Raw genomic sequence first — 13,051 nt, forward strand, 5'->3', positions numbered from 1 at the left:
AAAAGATTTTTAGGGTAAACAAGACTGGTGTACAATACGAATCTTAAGAAAAAGTCTAGATTAGTTCAGAAGAGAATAAAATACAGCTAAAGAAAATCCTTTCACGATATAGCCAAGGTTGCATTTTTAAATGTATGGTTATTTCCAGTGGGATAAAGACTGCTATTTATTTTGCTTTTCATTTCTGTTTACTTTTCTTTGTTACCTTATTAGACTGGCAGCCTGATGTCCAGTAAAAGCTAAAAGGAATGGAGACAGGATGTCTATATCCTGAGGCTGTGAGTTGTATCTATTTCTTTTCCCTCTTCCCTTAGATCAACTACCAGGAAAGGTGATTTAAATAAAATGCTTTATCTCCTAAGGGAGTGAGAAAGCCAGATTTCTTAGGCAGGATTGGAGATAGAATATGCTTTGAGTAAAAAAATATGGTCAACATGTTCTTATGATGAATACATTCACACAGCAGCTTCATTTTATAATATGCTGCGTTCCCAGAATATTACACATTTATAATCTAATGTAAATTCAACATTTTTAAATAAATAGAGGTAATGTTTATTGTGTAGTATAGCAAACCCACATGGCTGAGAATTAGATTATTCTTCTTTTATAATCACATTCATTTTGATAACATTTCCATGAGATGAGAAAACAACCATAAGTGCAATTAGAAATAATCGTTTGTGGTGACGGGCGTAGGAATAGGTGTGGAAAGTAAGAAATACTGGATGTTCCAAAAATGATGTCTATTTGGAATATAATGATACAACCTACATATATGCAAGCCTGTTCTCCTTATTAGGTGTGATTATAAAGCATCCTTCAGGGGAGTTGATGTGTACATATGACATCCTCACTTGACACAGAAAATCTGCAAGTGTAGATTCAACCACTAACAACTGATATTTCAGTAATTATGTCTCCTTTTTGAAATGCTTTCTTCACTTGGCTTCTACTACATTCTTCTGGGTTTTCTCCAGCTGATAAGACTGGCCACTCCCCATCTCATCTCCTTGGCTGGAAACTGCTCAATTCTCAAACTCTTAGTAGCATTGGATTCCACCTTAGTCCTTGGACCTCTTTCCACCTCTATTGACACACTCTCTTTTAGTGATTTATACAGTCTCATGGCTTTAGTATCAATTTTCTATATACTGATCATTAATTCCCAAATTTACAACTCTAACCTAGAACCTGGCCTCTATTCCAGACTTGTCTATCCAACTGCTTAACTGAGATGGCCACTTGATATCCAGTAGGCATTGGCACTCACCCAAGCCAGACTCCTGGTCCTCTTCCATGACCCCCACTCTAACCTCTCTCCAGTCTTTACCACTTCAGGCCCAGAATCTGAAGTTAGCGTTCACTCCTCTTTATTTCTTTGTTACCACACATCCAGTTCTTTAGCAAACCCTACAACCTGCTCCTTCATGATGCATTCAAATGTAACCACCTCTCACCAGCTCTCCTGTAGCTTCCGCACTGGGCTCCCTGCATCGACTTTGCCCTACTGTACTCTACCCAGAGTGAGCCTATTAGCTCAGAAGTCCATCATGTCATCCCTCTGTTCAAATCCCCCAGTGGTTTCCCATCCCAGGAGAATGCCTACTGGTGTCCTCAGAGCTGCTTCATCATCTCCTTCTCAGCTCACTTATATCTTCTTACAGGGTCCTCTCCTGAACATGCTATTTGAAATTGCCAGAATCCCCTCCAGACTTACACTGACCTGCTCATCCCGATTTATTTTTCTCCACAGCACTTATTACCATGTGACCAATCAAAGATTGTATTTATTTTGTTTATTGCTTATGTCCACCCTTTTCTTAAAATATAAGCTCCATGAGGGCAGACATTTTATATGTTGGTCATAATGCCTAGAACAATAGATGCCAAATCCATATCTGTTGAATTAAGAGTCTTTGTTTCCTGGACATGCATTTATGTTTATTGGCTTTAGCCAATACACACTGCATTCTGAGCATTTTCTTATTTTTCAAGTCATCCCTGAGTAGGCAACAGATAAAAAGCTAATACTTTGAGGGCACCTGGGTGGCTCAGTGGGTTAAGCCGCTGCCTTCGGCTCAGGTCATGATCTCAGGGTCCTGGGATCGAGTCCCACATCGGGCTCTCTGCTCAGCAGGGAGCCTGCTTCCCTCTCTCTCTCTCTCTGCCTGCCTATCTGTCTACTGTGATCTCTCTCTGTGAAATAAATAAATAAAATCTTTAAAAATAAATAAATAAATCTTAAAAAAAAAAAAGCTAATACTTTGAGAATCTTAGAATCAAATAATTTTTCAAAAAACCCAAGAGGGACACTTGGGTTGCTCTTTTTCCCCTTCATGTTCTACTAGTTGGGAACTGAGGGCTGGAGTGTTACTATATCCTCTGCCTTGTCTCCTGTGAATGTGGGGAGCCTGGACCAGGGCTCTTGTGTGCCAACTCCCAGGGGGAGTCTTTTCCCACAACATTACCTTGTTACCCTGTCATGTGATGTACCAAAATAAAACTATAAATTACATGTTTTATTTATGTAAAGATGCTTGTTACTGTATATGTCTATAAATAGATTTTTAGATGTCTTCAAGGCCAAAGGCATTTAATGCATGTTTTTGAATTTTTGAGGTATGGTCTGGGATGGTCACTAAATTTTAAAATATTTATTATGGAATGTGCTTTAAAACAATATAAAATAAAACAGATTCAAAAGATAATACTTCAACAAAATCTATTTTTATCTTTTTATTCTTTGTTCATTTCTATTCACATATGCATAAACTAAATATATATTATAGTCATATCAATTACAATTTTATTTTTAGTCTTATCCACTTTTCATTATAAAAAATACCCCTAGGGGCATCTGGATGGCTCAGTCAGTTGAGCATCCAACTCTTGACTTGAGCTCGGGTCATGATCTCAGGGTCCTAGCCCTGCATCGGGCTCTCTGCTCAGCAGGGAGCCTGCTTCCCTCTCTCTCTCTGCCTGCCTCTCTGCCTACTTGTGATCTCTGTCTGTCGAATAAATAAATAAAATCTTAAACAAAAAGTCCTTATGCTTCTGTAGAGGCATGGCATTTGTTAATTTAATAGCTACACAGTATAACTGGATATTGATAGAGTTTACTTAAATATTTCTCCTAAGGTCACATCAATTCTAGTGTTTCAAGGTTGTGAATATCACATCTACAAATATGTTTGTACATATAGTTTTTTCTCTTTTTGAATCATTTTCCTGGATTAATTATCTTGAGTGAGATTACTGAATCAAGGGAAGGAAAAGGTAGCTAACATACTTTTAAAAAGTTTCTATCAGGTGCCTGCCCATACTTGCCTACGTTAGAAATTATTCTTTTTCCTTCAATTCTGCCACTTCCCTTAAGTTATCACTTCTATCCTCACCTAGGCACACTTTAAACTAACAGCAAATGCAGTCACTTGTAATGTTTGATTGTGATTTCTGTCTCTTACGGGATAGACAAACCAACTGCCATACAGAAGTCTGGAGGCAAAACAACCAGCGGGAAGAATTTGAAAGAGAAACCAGTCCTGGTGGATTAAAAGATAGCGGTGAGCACTTTCACACTTCTTCAGCTGAGTCTTTCAGTTGGGCTGGCTAGTGACTGCTTGGACTGGCTGAGTGGAGCTGGAAGGATGTTTTGTGGGTTTCAGGCCTGGTCTCTGAGCAGAGCCACAGCTCCACCCTCGTGCCTGTCTCACAGAACGTGTTGAGAGCTGCTAGACTGCAGGAGAGGGGGTGAGGCTCCGCTGAGCCCAGACTTCCAGCTCTTCTTGCCAATGGGCTAGTCATTTGTCTTGGACCCAAGAGACAGGCTTAGCCATCAGCTGAAATCCACCAAAATACCCAAGCGAAGTGACAAGTTGCAGAGGAATTGCCCAAATTCCTACCCCACCACATGGTGAGATAATAAAATGGTGGTTGTCTAAAGCTGCTAAGATTTGGGGTAGACTGTTAGCAAAGAAAAATAAGATAGCAAAATTAACCAGTTGCTTGATCTTGTCAATAGAATTAAGATAAAAGAATACATAATTGTGTGCCAGGGACACAGACCTCAAAATGAGATCCCAGGTGGCCCTACAGTCAGCGTTGGCTTTGTCTCTGTCCCGGCCCTGCGTTCTCTCTTCTGGCTCTGACTCTCCTTTCATGTCTCCCCTATTTTCATGCAGCAAAAGAACATTATACCGGGGCGCCTGGGTGGCTCAGTGGGTTAAAGCCTCTGCCTTCGGCTCAGGTCATGATCCCAGGATCCTGGGATCAAGCCCCACATCGGGCTCTCTGCTCGGCGGGGAGTCTGCTTCCTCCTCTCTCTCTGCCTGCCTCTCTGCCTACTTGTAATCTCTGTCAAATAAATAAATAAAATCTTAAAAAAAAAAAAAAAGACATCATACCACCGGGAGAATAAGGAGAAACCAAGTCTGACTCTAAATAAAAATGAAGCTTTCCAGAAAACCACTTTCATGTTTCTTGACTTAGGACAAAACTTTGAGAACATCATAGAGACCACTGATTACGTGAAATGATTACGTGAAATGCTGGAATGAAGAAGTGACATCGGCTTTTGAATTTGAGGCTTATCAAACAAAATTGCCTTATTAATTGTCTCTGTAACTTTTCCAGGTATCTAATTATACATCATTCCTGGAGCATTTGTCAAGAGAGTTTTATCTTTTCATAGCCGCCTTCCCCAGGCAATTTTTAACTACAAGTTAGATCTGTACCCAGACCTTTTTACTGGTCTGACCCCGTCATTTTCCACTTTAAACATGACCGTTAACTTTACAAAGAACAGCATTGAATTCCCCTTCCATTCTGCTTTGTCCTTTTTACCCCCAAACAAACTCTTAAGTAACATCTGAAATATGTCATTTATGGCATGCAAAAATACCTATTTTAATTGTTGGTAATGGCTGGTTAGTCCTATTTTGCTGGGAAAAATTCATTCATGTTAGAAGTATATTACTATAGTGTTAAAAAACCGTTTTTCACTGATAAAGCTGAGGAGAGGTCAAAATTGTTTCTAAATTTCCTCAGTCTTTTCTGAAATTCCTGTTTATTTTTTTCTTAAGTGACTAAGGATGCAAAGTAAAAGTCAATGAAAGTTAGATTTGAGGAGGAACTAGTGAATATGTAGAGGAGGCAGTCCATAGTCAATACTTACAATGAAAGCTCATCTTTTCTGGGGCAAGTCATGGTTTCCTCTTACTCTCTTATTTACCTCATTTAGATTAAAAGCTGATAGTGAAACAGCTAGATTTTTTTTCTTCCAACCTTCTGAATTCCATATTCATTGAAAAATCAGGTAATAAAGAAATTGTATAGAACTTGGATATATAGTTCCTCTTATTATTTTCTCTCAAAATAACAACTCTGAAATGAGAGATAATTACACTGAAAATATATTTAAAAAATCATGGGAACTCTTCCTGAACTGTAGTTTGATTCACTTAGCTCACAAGAGGAAGGCAGGGATGCCTAACCTGAAAATTGTTTTGTAATAGGTTGCAATTTCCCTCTTTTTTATTTCTTGTTTTAGTTTTATTATTTTACGGAAGGATTTTTTAAAAAAAAGGAAAGAGGGATTTTCTTATTTTTAGTAGAATATAATGCAACCAAATCAAGACCCAAAGCAAATCGTATCTTCTGGAATTAAGTGTGAATGATTCATTCTCATTTATTCTCTGAAAGCTTTTGAACTGGAAATGTCAAAATAGATTCCCTACACTCAGGTCTCAAAGCTTAGAGTTAGTACCAAGTGAAATGTAAAATAATAAAGAAAGAACCCACGGAACAACGAATGTTGAGTTTATTACCACGGAAAACCCGAATTAAGGCAGATTTTTGTGGGAATGGAATTTTAAAATGGTTTATTGTCTTGATCTAAAACTGAGCCCACGTCTTAATGAAATAGACTTCTGATGCCATTTTTTCTTTCCTCCGTTTAACCAAGAACATGTCATTGGATACACAGCTGATAATTTGTGATGGGACATTTAGTTCACTTTTCTCCATGTATGAGATGGGAGTGGGAAAGATGTGGTAAGATGAGGTGAGCCTACACCTGACATGGGAACCTATGACTGATTCCCTCCATCCACTCCATGCCCCAACCCACCTCAACCCCTGACAGGTAGAGTTTCTAGTGGGGAGAATGAAAGTGTGCAAAATGGTTGCTTGAGATTCCTCCAAGGAAGAAAGAGCGAGAAGAGCAATGCGGGGTTTTGATGGTTTAGGGGATTTAGGAATTCTGTAGCCTAAATATCTTCATGAAGGAAATGCATGAAGATATTTAGGCTACAGATATTTAGGCTCCCTTGTCCTCAGGTTGCCATCTTCACAAGCATGAAGACTTCTAAGGGGCAGCAGCTGGACCTTATTCTTCACATCTGTGCACCATCCCCTTCCTGCCTGAGCCCCTGTGGGACTAAATTATGAATTATGCTTCTCAATCTAGGGATAATTTATTATATAGTATGTCACTAAGGAATAAGTACCTTAAAATATATATTTTTTTAAGATTTTATTTATTTGTCATAGAGAGAGAAGCGAGAGCAAGCACAGGCAGACTGAGTGGCAGGCAGAGGCAGAGGGAGAAGCAGGCTCCCCGCCAAGCAAGGAGCCTGATGTGGGACTCGATCCCAGGATGCTGGGATCATGACCTGAGCCGAAGGCAGCTGCTTAACCAACTGAGCCACCCAGGTGTCCCTAAAATATTTTTTCAACAAAAAATTGACTACCTAGACTTATATAAAATATAAAATGAACACTATAACTATGCCACATAACATGACGTACAAAATATACTCTAAATTTTCTCACAAGAAAATATATCTCAAGGGTGACAATTTGCCTACATTGCTTACTAAAGCAAGCAAACTCTATCGTCTCTCTTTTAAAACATGTAAGTATGTATGAATTTATTTGTATTGAGGTATAATTGACACAAAACATTCCATTAGTTCCAGGTGTATAACGTAATGATTCAGTATCTGTATACATTGTGAAATGAGCACAACAATAAGTCTAATGAACATCCCTCACCACAGTTATAGAATTTTGTGTGTGTGTGATGAGGACTTTGGAGATTTAGTCCCTTAGAAACTTTGAAATATGTAGTACGGTGTTAACTATAGTCAACATGCTGTACATTACATGCCATGGCTTATTTATAACTGGAAGTTTGTACATTTTGACCCCCTGCAGCATGTCACCCCCACCACCCTGCCCTTTGGCAGCCACCAATCCGTGCTATCTATGAGCTTGTTTTTGATTTGTTTTGCTTGTTTCGTTTTTTGGATTTTCTATATAAATGAGATCATAAGTATTTGTCTTTCTCTGTCTCACTCATTTCACTTAACGTAATGTGCTCAAAGACCATCCATGTTGTCACAGATGGCAAGATCCATTCTTTTTTACGGCGGAATAATATTCCATGGTTTATACGTGCCCCATCTTCTTTATCCATTCATCCATGGGTAGACACGAGTTGTTTCCACATCTTGGCTATCATGAATAATGTGGCAATAAAGATAAGGCTGCTCATATCTTTTCAAATTAGTGTTTCCATTTTCTTTGGATAAATACCCAGAACTGGAATTGCTAGGTCATATGATAGTTCTATTTTAAATTTTTTGAGGAACTTCCAAACTGTTTTCCACAGTAGCCACACCAATTTACATTCCCACCAATAATGCACAGCGTTCGTTTTTTCTCTGCATCCACGCCAATACCTGTTGTCTCTTGTCTTTTTGATACTAGCTATTCTGACAGGCGTGAGATGATATTACACCGTGGTTTTGATTTGCATTTCCCTGATGATGAGTTCTTCCTCTCTTTTGGCTTCTCTTTTTATCCATGCCCCTTCGGAGATGAGACTTACATGTCTTAAAAAAGATGTTATTATTTATAGGGAATAAGAATCGTCCTTGTCTTCATTCTGTTTCTCATTCTTTTTTGTCATATGCTGATCTTGTCCAACTTTGGCTTTTGGTTGGATGTTTCCTCAGAGGTGCAGTTTTCTTTTAGAAAGCTGGATTCCTCTTTCCCAGTGCTCCTTATTGTCCTGAAAAGGACAATATTCTTTTTTTTTTTTTAAGACTTTATTTATTTATTTGTCAGAGAGAGAGAGAGAGAGAGAGAGAAAGAGCACAAACAGGTAGAGTGGCAGGCAGAGGCAGAGAGAGAAGCAGGCTCCCTGCTGAGCAAGGAGCCTGATGAGAGATCATGACCTGAGCTGAAGGCAGCGGCTTAACTGACTGAGCCAACCAGGTGTAACCTATTGTCTTGGTTTTTAAAGCCTTTGGGACAAAGTTTAGTTTTTTAATAAAATGATATTTTCCAAAATATGATGGTTTTTGTAAAGGCACTAATAGGGATAGAGGCAGCTCTGGGCTGGGCACCTACATGTGTTTCTCCACATACAGAAGCTTCCGTGGTCATGTCTATGTGTCTGTATTGCTTACGCTTTAGAGCTGCCTGCCCATAGAAAATTAACCTTGATATAGAACACAGGTCATAGGAATGAACTGCATAACTGAGATAAATAAAATGTATAAAATAGCATAGAGTAAATAAGGAAAATGGGTAACAGGCAATAAAAGTAAATACACTTTCAGAATTTTTTTTCTACTCCCAGAACAACATTGCAAATACCCATCATCCCATCCTGAGATATGACTACTGCTAATATTTGTCACGTTGTCTTCAAGGAATTTTATATTCATATACCTACACACGTCAGTTACATTTAGCCACCTTCTCCAGTGGCCTAACATGGGGTAATAAGATTGCTATATTTTCCCGTAAATAATTTTATAAAGCACATTTTTGTGCATGAATTCTCTGTCCAAATTTTTTAGATTGTTTTCTTAGAATCAATCCTGAAAATTGTAATTACTGGGTCATAAGACAAAAGCATTTGTAGGATTTTACCTTCCTGAAGGGCTGTTTAAATCTCTACTCTCACCAGATACTGAGAAACAGGTTTTCTTAGCTGAAATCTCTGATTACATGAACATTATTCATATGTTAATTAATCATTTAAGTTTCTTTGGTAGTTTTATAGTCCTGCTCTTTTTATATGGAAGTCTTATGATTTTAATTACTATCTGTGTGGCCTCCTTGATTACCAAGAGTATTAGCATGTTGTAGGTTTTTGTTTTTTTTTTTTTTGCAGAAACTCCAAAGCAGACTTTTATTTTCTTGTCTTATCTTGTCTTTCTTTTCTTTTTTAAAAATTTTATTTTATTATTATTATTTTTTATTTATTTTCAGCATAACAGTATTCATTGTTTTTGCACCACACCCAGTGCTCCATGTAATCCGTGCCCTCTCTAATACCCACCACCTCCCACCCCCCACCCCTTCAATGTTGTAGGTTTTTTAACAGGTATTTGCTGCAAATATTTCTCCCAGCTTCTTGATTTATTTGTTTTTTAAATTTATGAATGCTTGATCTTCTTTGTTTAAAGTTTTATGTCCTGAAATCCTTTTATAATTATATTCAGCATTTCTACCACCTTTTTAAGTTCAAAAAGTCCTCCTTTACTAGTGATCAAAAAGATATTAGTCTATTTTCTTCTATATGGCATAAGTTTTTACATGCTGGAGTGTAGTGGTTGACAAGGTGGACGACTTATAGTTGATTACTGCCTTGGTCACCAAATGGCCTTGGTTAATCTCTTCCGACTTCAGCTCCCTCCCTCATCTGTAAAGTGAGGGTGATTACAGGACCATCACAAGCTGGTGTCCTAAGGACTAAGGACAAGAACTGCTGTAAAGTATTTTTAACACGGCTTAGCACGTACTTACATGGAGTAAGTGGTAACTATTATAAATATTATTATTGACATATAGTAAAATATAAGACTTTAACGTGCTTTTTCCCCAGACGGCTAAATAGCACTATTTTTCCTTTCCCCATTATACTCAAAGTGATTTCAGTCTATATTACACTCTAATACACTGTAACACCTGCTTCCGGCTTTCCCATTTATTTCTCAGTATATTCAAATGTATGTGCCACACTGTCTTCTTGTTTGCTTGTTTGTTTTTAGATTGGGGAGGAGGGAACAGAGGGTAAGAGAGAGAGAGAATTCCAAGCAGGTACCACACCCAGCATGGAGCACAATGCAGGCTCGATTTCAAGACCCTAAGATCATGACCTGAGCCAAAATCAAGAATCAGATGCTTAACTGTCTGAGCCACACAGGTACCCCTGCGCCATACTCTTTTCAATACTGTAGCTTTATAACATTTAGCACTATCATATGGGAAGAGTATGCATGTAGGAAACAGAATTCTTTTTTAAACTATAATGATTATTTTCTCTTTCTTTTCCCCACAGGGATTCTAGAGTTATATTGTAATTAAAAATTTAATTGGATTTTGTAATAAGCATACACAGCCACATCTCTAAATATACAACTTGATAAATACAGGAAGCACTTTACACTTATTAGTAATGTCACAGATATAAATTTAAGTGCTTTAATTTTTAGATACTACACCACTTCGGATACAAGATGAAATAGTGCTACTGGATGCTAGGAATAGGAACAGCAGAGTGAGAACTCATTAGTGAATAAAATCCAGATTACAAATGCTTACTCAGTTTCTTAGGACATGGCCACAGGTAACACAGTCAATTATTTAGTCCAGTGGAAGTGACACAGTGGCCACCTACACGCCATACATGTGTTAATACAGTGGCCCTTAATGCCTGCTATGATAACAGAAGAAAAGCACACAGAGCTCAGGTTTTCCTGGGAACAACTGAGAATGCAACTAGTAAAGCAGAAATGCTCTCTGATTTCGTGTTTACCACTGCATCAGCAGCAATTCTGTCAGTAGCATCATTACATTTTAAACTACTATAGGAATTTTTGTGTGCTGTAATTTCAGCAATACATTTTTTTGCAATACATTTATTTTTAAGAACACTGATAAACTTTTTGCTTTGTGTTTCACAGGTATTACAGGCATATGTGGCGTAATTTATAATAAGGATGCCATGAAATCCATCAGAATCCTAGAGGAGAACATAGGCAGTAATCTCTTCGAAATCAGTCACAGCAACTTCTTTCAAGATATTTCTCCAAAGGCAAAGGAAACAAAAGTGAAAATAAACTTTTGGGACTTCATCAAAATCAAAAGCTTCTGCACAGCCAAGGAAACAGTCAAGAAAACAATGAGGCAACCCACGGAATGGGAGAAGATATTTGCGAATGACAGTACAGACAAAAGGTTGATATCCAGGATCCATAAAGAACTCCTCAAACTCAACACACACAAAACAGACAATCATATCAAAAAATGGGCAGAAGATATGAACAGACACTTCTCCAATGAAGACATACAAATGGCTATCAGACACATGAAAAAAATGTTCATTATCACTAGCCATCAAGGAGATTCAGATTAAAACCACATTGAGATATCACCTTACACCAGTTAGAATGGCCAAAGTTAGCAAGATAGGAAAGAACATATGTTGGAGGGGATGTGGAGAAAGGGGAACCCTCTTACACTGTTGGTGGGAATGTAAGTTGGTGCAGCCTCTTTGGAGAACAGTGTGGAGATTCCTCAAGAAATTAAAAACAGAACTTCCCTATGACCCAGCAATTGCACTACTGGGCATGTGCCCCAAAGATACAGATGTAGTGAAAAGAAGGGCCATCTGTACCCCAATATTTATAGCATCAATGGCCATGGTTGCCAAACTGTGGAAAGAACCAAGATGCCCTTCAATGGATGAATGGATAAGGAAGATGTGGTCCATATACACTATGGAGTATTATGCCTCCATCAGAAAGGATGAATAGCCAACTTTTGTAGCAACATGGATGGGACTGGAAGAGATGCTGAGTGAAATAAGTCAAGCAGAGAGAGTCAATTATTACGGTTTCACTTATTTGTAGAGCATAACAAATAGTATGGAGGACATGGGGAGTTAGAGAGGAGAAGGGAGTTGGGGGAAATTGGAAGGGGAGGTGAACCATGAGAGACTATGGACTCTGAAAAACAATCTGAGGGTTTTGAAGGGGTGGGGGGTGGGAGGTTGGGGGAACCAGGTGGTAGGTATTAGAGAGGGCACAGATTGCATGGAGCACTGGGTGTGGTGCAAAAATTATGAATACTGTTATGCTGAAGATAAATAAAAAAATAAATTAAAAAAAAAAAAGGATGCCAGGATAATTTTCATCTACTAAGGGGATGAATATTTTTATGCTTTAATAATAATGATTTGGTCCCCCAAAGTGATTGCAGGTGATAGATAACAGAATGTCTGTAAAGGCTTAAATGTTAAAAAAAGGAGTCTTTTATTTCTATGATGGTGGGATTCAGGTGCTCTGACAGAGTGATTGACAGAGTGTGAGAGAGCAAAAGTGGAAACCTCTTCTAAATTGTGGTAGATCAATTAAGTGGGACATTAAAGAGCATTTGCATTGGAAAATATTCAATATAAAGGGATTCCATAGAATGTGTTATATGGTTCCTAACTTCATTCTTTATAGTTACTGCTATGAAAGTTAGGAGGTGCAGAAAATACCATCTAGAAGGACTCCTTTAGAGAAGTCTTGGCATCCCTGTTTGAGGAGAATTCCAGAAAGACTAAGAGAAACTTGATGGGTTTTTCAAAATCCGATCATGGAGTGCTTCTGTTGTTGCCCTCTTTTTAAAGACTGTGAAACATTTCAGGCATTCAGAGACACTTTGAGAAGAATATAACAATATTATGTATTCACCACTCGGCTCAAGTAATCAAGTATTATAACTGAATGATATACTTTTTTTCTAATGAGAAATGTACCATGGAAAATATAGCATTTGCATGTCCTAAAGTGTCCTTTTCCAAGGTTCTTTCCATCCGATATGTTCATTTCTCCTTTGCTGCGATAGGGTGCCAAACAGCTATAACTGGCAAAATGCTCTAGATACACATTGCTGAGCGAAAGATGGCTAATGATCAGCCAATGTGTAAAGTGATTCTAAACAGTAGGGCTAGACTGTTAATATTTTAAATCACTTGAAACTA

The 13,051-nt window shown here is 38.1% G+C and overlaps 1 protein-coding gene across 1 annotated transcript in view; it reads right to left on the bottom strand.

Annotated features, from left to right (window-relative positions):
* Positions 1-13,051, bottom strand: part of EDNRA (endothelin receptor type A) — a 60,898-nt gene that overhangs the window by 15,463 nt on the left and 32,384 nt on the right. The window lies entirely within an intron of this gene.

Source organism: Mustela putorius, unplaced genomic scaffold (assembly GCF_011764305.1).
Source record: "Mustela putorius furo isolate JIRA1106 unplaced genomic scaffold, ASM1176430v1.1 tig00000242_pilon_pilon_pilon, whole genome shotgun sequence".
Classification (NCBI taxonomy): domain Eukaryota; kingdom Metazoa; phylum Chordata; class Mammalia; order Carnivora; family Mustelidae; genus Mustela; species Mustela putorius.